This window comes from Rissa tridactyla, chromosome 6 (assembly GCF_028500815.1).
Source record: "Rissa tridactyla isolate bRisTri1 chromosome 6, bRisTri1.patW.cur.20221130, whole genome shotgun sequence".
Classification (NCBI taxonomy): Eukaryota; Metazoa; Chordata; class Aves; order Charadriiformes; family Laridae; genus Rissa; species Rissa tridactyla.
This window is the reverse complement of record NC_071471.1, coordinates 45,460,201-45,473,197: the sequence shown is the minus strand read 5'-3', so window position 1 is coordinate 45,473,197 and position 12,997 is coordinate 45,460,201. Positions and strand designations below refer to the sequence as shown.

Sequence of the window (12,997 nt, the reverse complement as noted above, 5' to 3'; positions counted from 1 at the left end):
TATGTAGACTGACTGACTCCACTGGGCTTTTTGGTAAAGTAGAGCTCATTCAAATGGACGAGGATCATTGAAGAATTATAGTCGATGTGCTACATTAATTTTGGTTTAAAAGGGAATATTGTTCAACCTTAAAAACAAAATATTACTGAATTACAGCTATGGAGAAACACATTCAACACATTATACTCTTAGAATAGTGCTAATAGTCCAAATACCATTTTGAACCTAAACTCTGGACAAAGAAGTTTAAAACAACATATATCATTACCCAGGGAGTAGGAGCTGAGACTTTTAAATATATTTTCCTTAGCATAAATTATTAAAACGTAGCACTTTCTCATTCTTAATTTTCTCACTGGCTAAACATTTTTATGCAGCCGTCCCCAAGCATACATCTTTCTCTCCTTAGGTGTAACCCATACTGTCACACATTTGTGTCATTGTGGATTCGCTAAAATTTGTCGTCTTATCCTGTCCGCAAGTATTTGCGAAGTGTTGCCTGTAGTCTCAAACCTGGTGAAGTCTGTGGGGTTCTTGACCTCAGTGAGTTTGGATGAGACCAGTGACTGGATTAAAAATAGCTGTTTTCGTAAGGTATGCATGCACTATCAGTTGATCTGAGTCTATAGTCTAGCATAAGACTCAGTGTTATTTACACAGTAGCATGAACTCACACGTGCATTTAACCTGTGCGCTCTGAGGAGGAGAGCTGAAGTGCTGTATGTCCAGGCTCTCCTTTCTGAAGTTTGGACAGGCTTGCACAGCAGTGCCAACTGTGGTATCTCCCACGCAATTAGCCTATACCTTCTACCCAGCTTCTCAAACTACTTCCAATCTAAGAGCCAAGACTGCTGACGAAAATCACCTGATCCTTAAAGCTTGAAGCATTTAAGTAAACTTTTGAGCCTACTGCGTGTCCTTTACTGAGACGTAGTCGTCAGTCAGTGACTTTTCAAGGTTCTCCTCTTCCAGCAAGACTGGTGAGATGGTGGCCTTGAAAATTAGTCAAAAGTGTTGGCAAATGGTAGGTCTACTCCTATGATTATTACCCTTTTGTATTGTCACCCAAATTTCCATCCTCAATTCAATGCTAACTATGATCCATGTAACTAAGCATCTGATACCTATTAGTTGTCTTCCATCTTTCTGAAGCACTCAGTTTTATATGCAAGTCCGTAAGCGCACATGGAAGGCCACACAGTTAGTAAGGGAGAGAGATTGTGTTTGCATTACAGGAAATGGGGCTACAGGCTCAGTGCTTCCAGTGCTCTTGACATTTTATTTCTATTTTTTACATAGCATTAAAATGTTGTATGTGTGATTCTCGCCCTTAAAATGTTAGTGAGGAGGACACCTTTGGAGCAGATCAGATACTTTTCATCTAAATTGCTTCCCACAATTGTCTGTCTCTCAGTGGACTGCTGTGTTTGCAGCATTAAATGGAACTGATATGCTGAAGTAGTTGGAGATGGCCCTACACAGAGTACCTCCAGAGGAACGGGCAGAGTGGCCCGAGGGTGCCAGGTGTCACTGGAAGTTCCTTTGTATCAGAAACCAAGGGCTTTGGGTTTTTTATTCTATGTTTTGTTCCAAACGCACAAGATGATTGGATTAGCTAGCTGAGCAAAGCTGCTCCAGTGCATGGAAAAATATGGGAGGTCAGACCCTTTCTAATAACGTACAAAAACTAGGGAATAGTCACTGGAAACAGCGCTGCCTTCGGACTGATTCATGCAAGCTTATAGCTAGGATCTTGTCCCTTGAAATCAATGTTTATTAAGTTGGTAATTGCTTTAAAAGTGGAGAAATATGCAAGGGGCTGACACTTACGTATTTTCCTTCTGACCGCTTTCATCTTTGCCAGCCGGTGTGTGGGAACTCCCAGCGAGTGCCAGCAGAACTTGTCAATGCTCATTCCAGAGCAGAGCAATTGGAAAGTCACAAAATAGTTTTAAGCAATTCTGCTGTCACGTTTCTCAGGCTGAAGTCTCATTAGAAAAGGGAGCAGCTGTCCGGTACGTTTTGCTGTCCTTCACTCCGAAAAATATTAGTGCATCAGCAAAAGAAATGCGTACCAAATATATGTAAAAACTGACACCTGTGGTTAGTTGATGCTCTGGTAAATAGCATTAGTGCTTATTGCTGAACCTCTGAGACACGAAGATTGATTTATACAGTGGACCTTTTATACTGAAGCCCCAAACTAGGAGAATATTGTTCAAGAAACTTCCTAGGTACCCAGCTTTGTCAATTGTTGTGTGCATTTTGCATCATACGCATGGTGATAGTGTTTAGAGTCAGTGCAGATCCACGTCACAACGGAAACTGAGTTTTCAGTATTGTCAGTAAGGCTCAGGTTACCAAACAATGCTTTAGGTCACGCCTTTTTCCAGAAGAATCATCTCTGGAGGTTTGCTTAAGTTTTGAATACAAAGATATACAGATAATATTTTGCTGTGGACATTTCATTATGTTACAGAGATCCTGTTGTATTTCCTCCTTCTTCCCTTTCTCCGTTTTTTTTTTTTTTTTAATTGCAACTGCAAATTGGATTTTTTTTTTACCTGAAATTTCCCAATCCGTTATTTTTTTAATGCCGAATAGCATGAGAATCCCAAGAGTTCTGCCCGGCAGGTTGTTTTTTTTTTTCATTTCTTTTCTTTCTGTCACACCGACTTCACAAATTTTTGGAAAGTTTAGCTTCAGTTTTAAGTCCTGAAGAGAAGATTTGTGACAGGAAGGGTACACCCTACTGCGAGCGTAGAAAGAAATCTGAAAGTTACAAAGGGTTGTATGTTGTGTTCTCTTTTTGGCATGAAATGTAATAGTTATCATTAATGATAAAATGGGAATAAATAAGTGTATGCCTTAAGTTTAAGCTCTGTTAAGTTTTTACAACAAAAAGCGTCAAGCCAGACAGCTATTTATTCCTGCTTCGGGGAAACCCTTTTTCATGAAAAGCTTTCATGGAAAAGTCAATGCACTTGAGCCTTAGCCGTGGCATAAACCCCTGCTCGGTGTGTTGATGCTGATGTGTTTGCTGTGGTGAGGGTTTTTTAAGGCACGGGTAAGAATTTCTGAGCAGAGAGACTAGACCTGCGACTTTGAATTTACGTTTCTGTAGTATTCAATTGAAATCTGAACTTCTGTTTTTGTTATGCATTATAGTTTTTAGCCTGTGGATGTTACTGCCTCAATAAGGAAAGAGGGGAAGCAGAGGAGATGAGTGGGTTTGCTGACACTTAAATGTAAAACTTGAGCTCTTGATGAAATGGTGCAGCAAGCACCTTTGCAGAGGAGTTGAAAAATCAAAATTCCTTGATAAAATATGCATGGAGAATACTGGGCTGGAGCAAGACCTGATTACTGCTTTGCGAGTGGAGGTGTTTTCAGCCTCGAAACAGAGCAGAAAGCATCAGAGAGAAAGCATCCATTTCAGCGTCTGAGAAAGATATGAATGTATAAACTTTGTGCTTCAATATTCTTTTTGGGTCGGGTTGCCCAGGGGCTGGTCGCCGAACGACAGCAGCACTTTCTTTGACTCTGGGACTGTCGCTTACACTTTGTTGATAGATCAAAAACGTGTGATCGGAATGACTACTCTGGTAAGTCTTACAGTTCGGAATAAATGTCAACATCAAGGGCTATCTGTGCGCATCAGTGCAACCCAGGGCGCAGTACAGGCCTCGATGTAGTAGAAACTGCTAATAATTCAACACAGTAAGTGATCAGAAGTTACCCAACAGAAATGCTGTTGCCTTCTAGTTAGTGAAACCTTTATCAAAAGTGACTGTGTGAGAGAGAGAAAGGAATTGCCTTCTCCTCTATTGGCAATGGAGGATATAAACATAGGGCAAAGATTTAACTTTATAGTAAAAACGTTTTTGAAGTAAAAAAGGCATTGAAATAGCTATGAAATGTGTTAAGCAAATTCAGTCTTTAATAGTGAGAGGAGGATTGTTTTGTATCTGTGTTTGTTTGGCAGTGTGGGATTGTTTGACATGCCCTGTAGCAAGGGACTGGGCTAGAGCCCAGAAGTTCACTTAAAAGAAAATAAGGCTTTTGTAAACTCCTGTAAAGGCCCCTGCTATTCCAGATTTTACTACTGCTTTTATTACAGTTTCTTTTAGACTTCCCTAGTTCATTCCTACAGCTTGACAGGAATACAGCGTAGTTCATGTCTGTCTGAAAACTAGTTGAGAAGAGCTGTCTAGAAAAGCCATCGTTGTCAAACGTGTATCATTAGTGTTATGTCAGCCCGTTTCCAAGCCTTGTCAATACAATTTCTGCCCTTTTGCTGACAACACTTATGCTCTAAAACAACAGCATAATGACTAGCTACTGTGCGGTGATGACTAAAAGTCCCCAAAGGAAAAGTTCTTCACTTTTATTAAACAGGGATGTTCACAGCTGGGATGGGGCCGGGGTGGGGGGTCATGTCTTGTCTTTGTTGGTTGAGGTTTTGTTTTTTTTTTTTAAGATGGCAGATGTAATATAGATTTTTATGAAACTATTTTAAAAGCAGGTCTGTGTTGTAAAAGCACTAAAGAAAATGTATTCTCCACCAGGGTGTCTTAAGGAATTAGAGGTTCAAATGCAGACGTGTCATGACAGTATTTTAGGTCTTTGCATATTTTTTTGTTGGAAGTATATATGTGTATTTCTTAGAAGGAGATAATATAAATTAAAAATTAAAAAAAATTAAAAAATGGCAAGACCTTATCTTCTGCATTTTGTTTCATAGATCACCTAAAATATAACAGTCTACGCCTAAAATATAATAAACTAAACCAAAATGGTATGTTAGTTCACAACAAAACTATAAATAAATAAATAAATAAATAAGCTCATAATTACACTGAGATTTCACTTCCTGAACTGGAAAATTGAATTGCAGGCTCATAGCTCCCTTGAGTGTTGGGAAAGAGAATAGCAGCTCTTAATAACGGAGCACTTTCTTGTGAGAGGTGGACGTTCATGTCATTACCATTTTTCTGGCAAATTTTCAACCTCCAGCAGCAAAAATTTTCATTGATTGCCTCCTACTGTAAGGCAGTAATGATGCTGCTCTCTTTCTTTCACGAGCTGCAGGAATTGGAGAAAATGAGGAAAGCTAGATATATTAGATATGACTAAAACACAGCTCGGGCTGAGCTGTTTCCTGTGTCACTGCGTAAGGTCTAGCAGGCTAATTTTTACACGTCTGCACTAAATATAGAAAATAGGTTTTGCAATACAACAGTGGAGAATCCAAAGTAATAATCGATCAAGATGCTGTGAAGTCGTCTGCTCCCTAGAGGACGAGAAGGTGCCATGTGCCCCTTTTCTCTGAAAATCAGACCCCTCTTGCCGTGACGCGGGTAGAGGGCCCGCTGTTGTTGATCAAGAAAAATTAGACACTCCAATTATGATTCCACGCTGATACTGTTAACCATTTGGCCAAGGGTTACCTTTTTTTTCATTGTTGCAAACCAGTGGTGGTGAGGGGGGAAAATAGCTATTTGTGAGAAATATTGGTACATATTTCACTTGAGTGTGTTTGGCCTATGAAGATGGCTTCGGCATAGGAAATAGCTGGGGGTGTTTGTGGTCAGTAGCATCGGAATTGCACTGAGCTGTCAGAAGGTGATCCCTGATGTCTGACTCCATCTAGTCATAATTGACAGGAAGACTCATGTTCATTCTGATGATGCAGAATCAAGTGCAGCTAGAGGAAAGGAGATGGGGAAACTTGAGCTTAAGTAGTAATGGAATGCAGGAGTTTGTGCATATACAAATATTTGTCATAAATCAGCAGTCAATTGTTTCGTTTTCGTGACTGGGGATTGTGAAAACTTAGTATTTTATATTTATTAAGGAAGCAGCACAGTGATCTAAATCTGTATCTTAATGTAGAAAATGCATTGTGATACTGATGTCCTTTTGACTAAGGTAATGAATTTAAGCTTATTTGTCTTTATCTTTAAGGATCCTTTCATCTTATTAAGTATGCTGAACAGTTTCTACAGATAAGAGTGTCTTGTGATTTGGTTTTATTTCTTGTGAAATTGAAATGTATTTAGCTGTCAATGCCTTGTTCTCCAAATCACTGCTATGATGTTTACCTTGCATATGAGCTCAGCACTGTTGAAGTGAATATATGTGAAAGCTAATTAAATTGTAACAAGAGTTTAGAGCACTTGTATGTCACTACATTATTAATTGAGGATTTTATGGTTTTGAGATTTACAGCTAGTGTGTCAGTTTTAGCACAGAACAGTGATACATACATCGCTGTATATATTCTCATTATCGCAATCTCTGCATATACGTAATACATAAACACATTCCAGAAGGCACATAGTGCACACAGAGGGTGAATAGAAAAACAGGTCTTTATTTTAAAAATTAGAAATAAAACAGCAGACTGAGTCCACCTTCTTGTCTAGGCATCTCTTGTCAGATAATGCACAGTAATTCCACTTGCCAGAAATATGAGCAACACAAATGAACCTCGAATGTTTTGGCTTGTCAGAGTTCACTGAAACTAGCGAAAGCAAAAGAAAATGACTCCAAAAAAGTGATAGAGTAGGGAGACCCAGTGGCTGCAGAGCCGGTCTACGACAGAGCTGGGTGGTTTTTGAAGATGATGTTGCAACATTTACACTCAAGTTTGCCTTTCTTCTTGATAATCTCATCCCTTTCTACAAACCTGTAGAAGGGAGGACCATTTAAAATGCAAAATGAAGCTTTGATTACTTGAATCTGTTATTTGTGTGTCCTCAGCAGTGCTAGGTTAGCCCCTAGCCCTATCCAGTTCCTGCTGGGGCGGGAATATATCGAGAGAAGGCATGTTATGAGCTACTATTATTCCAACTTACCTTTAAAAAAAATGATAAAAGTGGTACATAAGATTGTAGAAGATGTTTCCAGTGATGGGGAAGTACTTACAGCTGTCTCAGGAGAGTTGGTTCCTGCTTTCTGATGCTGAAAACTTTGTCTATCTCTGAAAATTGAGATGCTATTTTTTAAAATTAATTTCTCTTAGTGTTCCTTTTGCTTTAGACAGATTCATCCTGAATAAGGTGCTATTTATTTACAGAAACATGATTTGCATTATCTCATGCAAAAATGAAAAAAATCATTGTTTAAAATATTTCCAATTAGCCTTCCGTATTAAAGTTGGAAAAGGCTACGTAGTTTATGCATGGGGACACGGTTTGAGCCTGTCGTTAATCCTGTTTCTTTTATTGTTTGTGTAATTGTTAGATGCTTCTATAGATGCTACCTCAGGATCGGGTAATACAAGAAATAATGTCTTGACATTATGGATTTGTGGATCGATATTTCTTTTATGTTTACAGCTGTGGGCTTTATGATCCTGAAGATGGCTGCTGAGCTGAGCTGTATGGAGAGCCCCTTATACAGACAATGTGGTGTAACTGCCTCCTTTTGCTTCTGTATAAACAGTCTGAGTCACCTCCAGGTAGTCCTGATGGTTATCTAGCTGAACTATTTAAAGAGAATAAAAGGTTGAAAATACAGCTCTGTGTGCGTATGCATGTGTATTTTCACAAATTCTTAATCCAACTAATATTTTTTTTTTTTTTAGGATTTTATTTTAATCTTGCTACTTTCATAACTAGGTACATACACACACTCTACCGGTGAAGATTTTTATCTGTCACGTGCTGTAAGGGAGTCCCAACAAACCCTCGAGCTTTGCGGCTTTTAGCACAGGCTCTCTGTGTGACATCGTTTCTCTGATGCTTGTAAACTCAGGAGTAGTTGTGGAAGCAAAATACGGAGAGGTCGTTGGAAATACTGAAGTATGGAACACGATCAATCGTGTCTGTACAGAGCTGAATTGGAGTGGTATAAAAATGAAACATTATGTCATCTTCATTTTTTTTATGCTGCCTTATAAATACACTAAATTTGACCCAGATGTAAATAAATTCTATTACATATTTATTAATGTAATTTGTGCTGCAATTCCATAGTCAGTCAGTTTCCCTGTCTTACATTTCAGCTCTGTACTCCTGCAGAGCAAAATTATATCCAGTTATCCTCAAGCAATTAAATCGTACTTTAAAAAAGGAGTATGAGGAAAAACTTCTTTACGGTGAGGGTGACAGAGCACTGGAACAGGCTGCCCAGGGAGGTTGTGGAATCCCCTTCTCTGGAGACTTTCAAGACCCGCCTGGATGCAGTCCTGAGTAACATGCTCCAGGCAATCCTGCTCTAGCAGGGGAGTTGGACTAGACGATCTCTAGAGGTCCCTTCCAACTCTGAAATTACGTGATTTAATCACACAAATAAGGAGGAGCGACAGAATCAGCATCTGAAGAATTTTCAGAAACCCCTGCAATCTCTTGCGGAAGCTTTCTGTGCACGTTAATTTCTATGAGGAATGGTTTAAGTTTTAGTAAACACGGGTATTTAGAAGAATGATGTGTCAAAAACGCCTTCTTGCTAAAGTAAAAATCCCAACAAACCATAAGAAAGCAAGAGAAAGGAAGCTTCCAGCATTTTTTTGCACTTGAAGTTAAAAAGTGAGTTTCTAAAAACTACCTAGAAGTACAGGCTGTGAAAGGAGAGTGGAGGCACAGGACGGCCCTCACTCTGAACTGGGCGTCAGTGAAGCAGTGAGTAGAGCTGTAGTAGAAGCGTTGTCCCGTTCTCCGGTAGATACTGTGCTGTACAGATTTTTCCATTCTTGAATTGAGACAAAAATGAAAACCTTGACAGTTACCACAAATCAAATTGAAATACTTTCTTTTTGACAAATTTAGGGTCTGTCTTTGATCTTGACGCTTTTAAAATTTATGTTCAAAATGCTTGATACAGGAAGCAAACTTTCTTTTTGTCTGATCCATCTTTCAGCTTTACCAGGTCTATCTTATTAATGTCTTGTGGAATTTGATCTCATTTTCCTAACTAGGTGAATACAGGTGATTGAGCTTTTTTTAATCTAGTATTTGTACCTACTTAATTTCTGTGTTTTCAGTCTAAATTCAGAGTTGTTTTCAATATAAGCATGGGAATCTGGTGAGGAAAATCACAAGAGAGGCAATTAACTTAAAGCAGACCAGTTTAACAGGTCTGGAATGTATTCCAGCTAAGTATTGTTTCTGCTTACCATCACTTCGTAAGGACCTGTTCCCTCTGGAAGTATCATATTCTGTAAAACACGTGTATTTCACTGATACTGCTGCTATTGAAATTCATTCCGTCATTCTCTAACACTTGTGCTACATTTAAATGTACACAACAGGTGAAACTTAGCAATTATCCAGCCCCATAAAGTTTGAGCATACTTTCAGAAAATTCTGGTATGAAGCTCCACAGTGATCTTTTTCCTCAATCCACTCTATCCTGGGGTCCAGACAAGCAGCTTTATAGGAAAGAAATTAATTTCATTTTCCCTTCAATACAGTTTCTTTATGTTCTCTGGTTCATATCACATCTGTTACAATTTCTGTAATGATCAGCTTAAAAATAACGCACCTAAAAATAAGTAACGTCATGCTGCTAAGCCGCTTTAATGGCTTGCTAGTTAATTAAGTGTCTGCCAGTTCTTCTATTTGTCATTGTTCTAGTGACTCTCGAATGCGCTGGGGGTTATACCTGGGCACTCATGCTGCAGCCTGAGCTCACTGAGCTGATGGCAGAATTTGACTGGACTTCTCTGGGTAAAACCAGGAGAAATTTCCAATAATTATGATTGTGCAAGAAGCAGTCTCCCCTGGGCGGTGGGTATATCCCCGGGAGGGCCGGGGAGGCTGGCGTAGGCGGGTGCCTGGCTGTGCAGGTGCGTAGCAGGAGCACAGCAGACCTGGGGTCCCTCCACCGCCCCTGGGTGCTGTGTCCCTGTCTGGCACAGGCTGTCTCGTGCCATGACCGCCTGGTCAGCCAGGGACCTCAGGGAGCGGTGATGAGTGAGCGGTGCTGCCCGGCACCAGGTCGTCCTCTGCCTGCTGTTTCTGACGCTGAAACTCTCACCCTGGCTTCAAAAAGGAACCTGTCAGCTGGTGCTCTGCCGGGAACCACAGGTACCAGCTGAGCTCCAGAGCCATTCCTTGTTGACAGGGTCCCTTTCAGAGATGTTCAAATAGCTTTTCAGGGTGCTTTGTTTAAACCGTGGTGATGTTTTAACCAGGTGAATATTAGTTCTCTGAGTGGTTATCTCTGGTGATGCGCAGACAGGTCTATTGGAAATAGTTCATCTTCGGTGATTACCGTTTAAGTGAGTCCCAGTGCAATGATGGATAGCAATGATAGGAATTCTTCATTTACGAAGGAAAGGTTGGAGCGATTCACTGCGTAAGGTGGAGATTGTTCTCTGTGTTAAACCATCTCTGACTGAAGAGACGTTCATCTAATTGCTGGCAAAAACATCTTTATTCTTTTGGGATGGATCAGCCTCTGTTAAATGGTGGATATTGCCTTGAATACCTTGCAGTGTGTTCAGTCCACATAGTGGTTCCAGCTATGCTGTTTCATGCTACCTTTCCATTATGTGACTGTTTTTTCTAAATTACTGACTTTTTGGTTTATAAGGACGAGTTTATTTCTTAATTATATAGGGGCTAGAAGGGAATTAAGCGGGCAAGTCCTTTAATTTAAAAATACAAGTGCCTTGCTGCTCTTATTCTCTGATGAATCAAACATTGGCTATGTTAATATTAGTAATGGAACATAATGGCTACTCATCAAAAGTAAAGATAATTATTTCGGGAACACAAAACTAACCGTGCCAGATAAGTGCTTGTTGAAATCTGATGCTGTGCAACAAATGGGAGATTATTAACAGCAGACTCCCATGTTCATCTGTTGTGTTGTTAAATCCTCTATGTTACAATGATAGTGCTATCATTGCATTAAAAGCATACCCCTTTTCTTGGAGATGCACGACAGTCCTTGATTAAGGATTTTGATTGCATTGAGGTCCATTCTAGTCTCAACTAGAATGTCGTGTTGTCCTCCAAAATCTGGGGAGCTCTGAGTAACTTGTGTGAGACATGGGTTATATAGGTGTGTATTACTGGCTGAATGAAAACCAACCCTCATTCCATTTCCATTTTGCTGATTATTTTTTTAAAATGTTTTCTTAAAAACACAACACAGTGCTTGTGTTTTTACAGCATGGTCACCCAGCAGGCACCATGAAATTTCCGAAGGTTTTCATTTAGTGGAAAAAAGCGTAACTTAAAACACGATCTGGTGAAAAGAAGCTGGAAGGTAGCAAACATTTAGGTTAGAGAAACGTTTTTTGGATGACATGAGTAATGAAACCCAAAATAACTTTAGAGAGATATGCTAGATTTCAGTTGTTAAATCAAGACCGGGCCTCTAGTTCAAATACATGGTGTAACTTAAACCAAGCAGTGGTCATTTAAGCTTGGGATTTTCACTCTGAGCTATGTAAGACACCTGCGTGCTTAGCTTGGGGCAGGTGGTTTGGCTTGGTGGTGGGCCTTGAGTTTGAACAGTGCCCTGCTTTCGCTGTTTCTGTGGGTTTAGCTCTTAGGTTCTCAATTCCAGGCTCAGGAGCGAGCTGGTTGCTGTGTTTCGCTGACCGGCTGTTCTCTGGCTGCTACAACCTGCACCGGCTTCTCTTTAGAAGAGGGTGTTGTGGATGGGGCCTGTGCCTTGTGGACCAGGGTGAGAGGATGCTCCTGAGCAGTGGCCCCGCTGTGTGCTGGTTGTCCTCTCTTCTCACCATCTCCTGTGTACTTTGAGACTCTGCAAGTCATCTGCATGGACCTGAGGTGGTTTCGAAGTTATCAAAGTGCATCTTTCCCAGAGCAAATCTTGTGACTGGGATAATTTGCTTCAAAACATATTTTCTGAAGTCTGCGATTTTTACCGTGAAAGATGGTTGCAAACGCTGTTTGGGAGACTTTCACAGTGAGGTCTTCCTCTTCACTCATAAAAAAAAAATTCACACCACTTGATTTTCTGACTAAAAAGTGAAATTATGTTTCTCCTCGCCATGGCTGATGGTTGCTATAGCCGGTTTAATAGTGTATGTGAAGAGTAGTCCACCAATGCTGTTCAAATCTATAGTGGTAAGTGTAAAAAGCACTAAAAACATAGGAAGTTTTCTACAAGAAGTTTTGTACTAAAAAGGCAATTTGTATCAAAAAAGGCATTATTTACCTAATCGTTCGTGACTGAAAAAAGCTGCATGAAAAATTGCCTTATTTCAAAAGGCGATCATGAAGGCTTCAAAGTATATATAATCTCATTTCTCCACTCTCATTTTATCTGCTTTCTCTCCCTGAACTGGAAAACTGCTGTCATAACTGTATCTATTTCCTGTAGGAGCTATTAGTCAGTAGCATTACATCCGCTTAAACGTGATCACTTTTCTCTTCTGTATGTTACTGATACTCTATTATCACATAATATTGCTCATCCATCAGAGGCTGACGTGTTTTCTGCACTGATTGTAGAATAGAAGAGAGCTGAAGCATCCTCTAAAAAAAAATAATTCAGAGATTACAAAATATTCCAATAACTCAGTCTCTTTCTTTCTCACATATATTATGTTACTCATGTATATTACACAGCACAGCCTTCTCGTGGTGTATTTCAAGGTTGTAACAAGAAATATTTCTTTGCTTTTAATTCCTAAGCAAAAGCACTTTAACCACCAGTTTTGAGTGTAACCATCTCAATTCCTCTTTATTTAAATGGCAGATTCAATAAAAACTCCATCTGGCTTCCATAGGAAGCTTGCACAAGTCCTTGAAAATTGATTTTTATTTTTTTTCAGGACACAAGGAACTGTGGCCAGGATTAGAACCTCTTCCTCCTGCAGCATACTTGCCAGATGGCAAGTTTATTGAATCTGGTTTTAACTTACTAGGGCTTAAAGGAATGAACACAGTTTAGAGAAGTGGGTGCTGCGTTTCTACTTCAAAGGTCTCCTTCAAAATCAGCCTCCAAAGATTGATATGCAGAGTGTGGTTGTGACCTGGGCAGCGTGTTGCCTACCTCTCATCTCTTT

General features: G+C 39.8%; 1 protein-coding gene across 1 annotated transcript in view; it reads left to right on the top strand.

The window, feature by feature from the left end:
• Positions 1 to 12,997, top strand: part of RET (ret proto-oncogene) — an 89,754-nt gene that overhangs the window by 29,648 nt on the left and 47,109 nt on the right. The gene's annotated exons all lie outside the window — the stretch shown is intronic.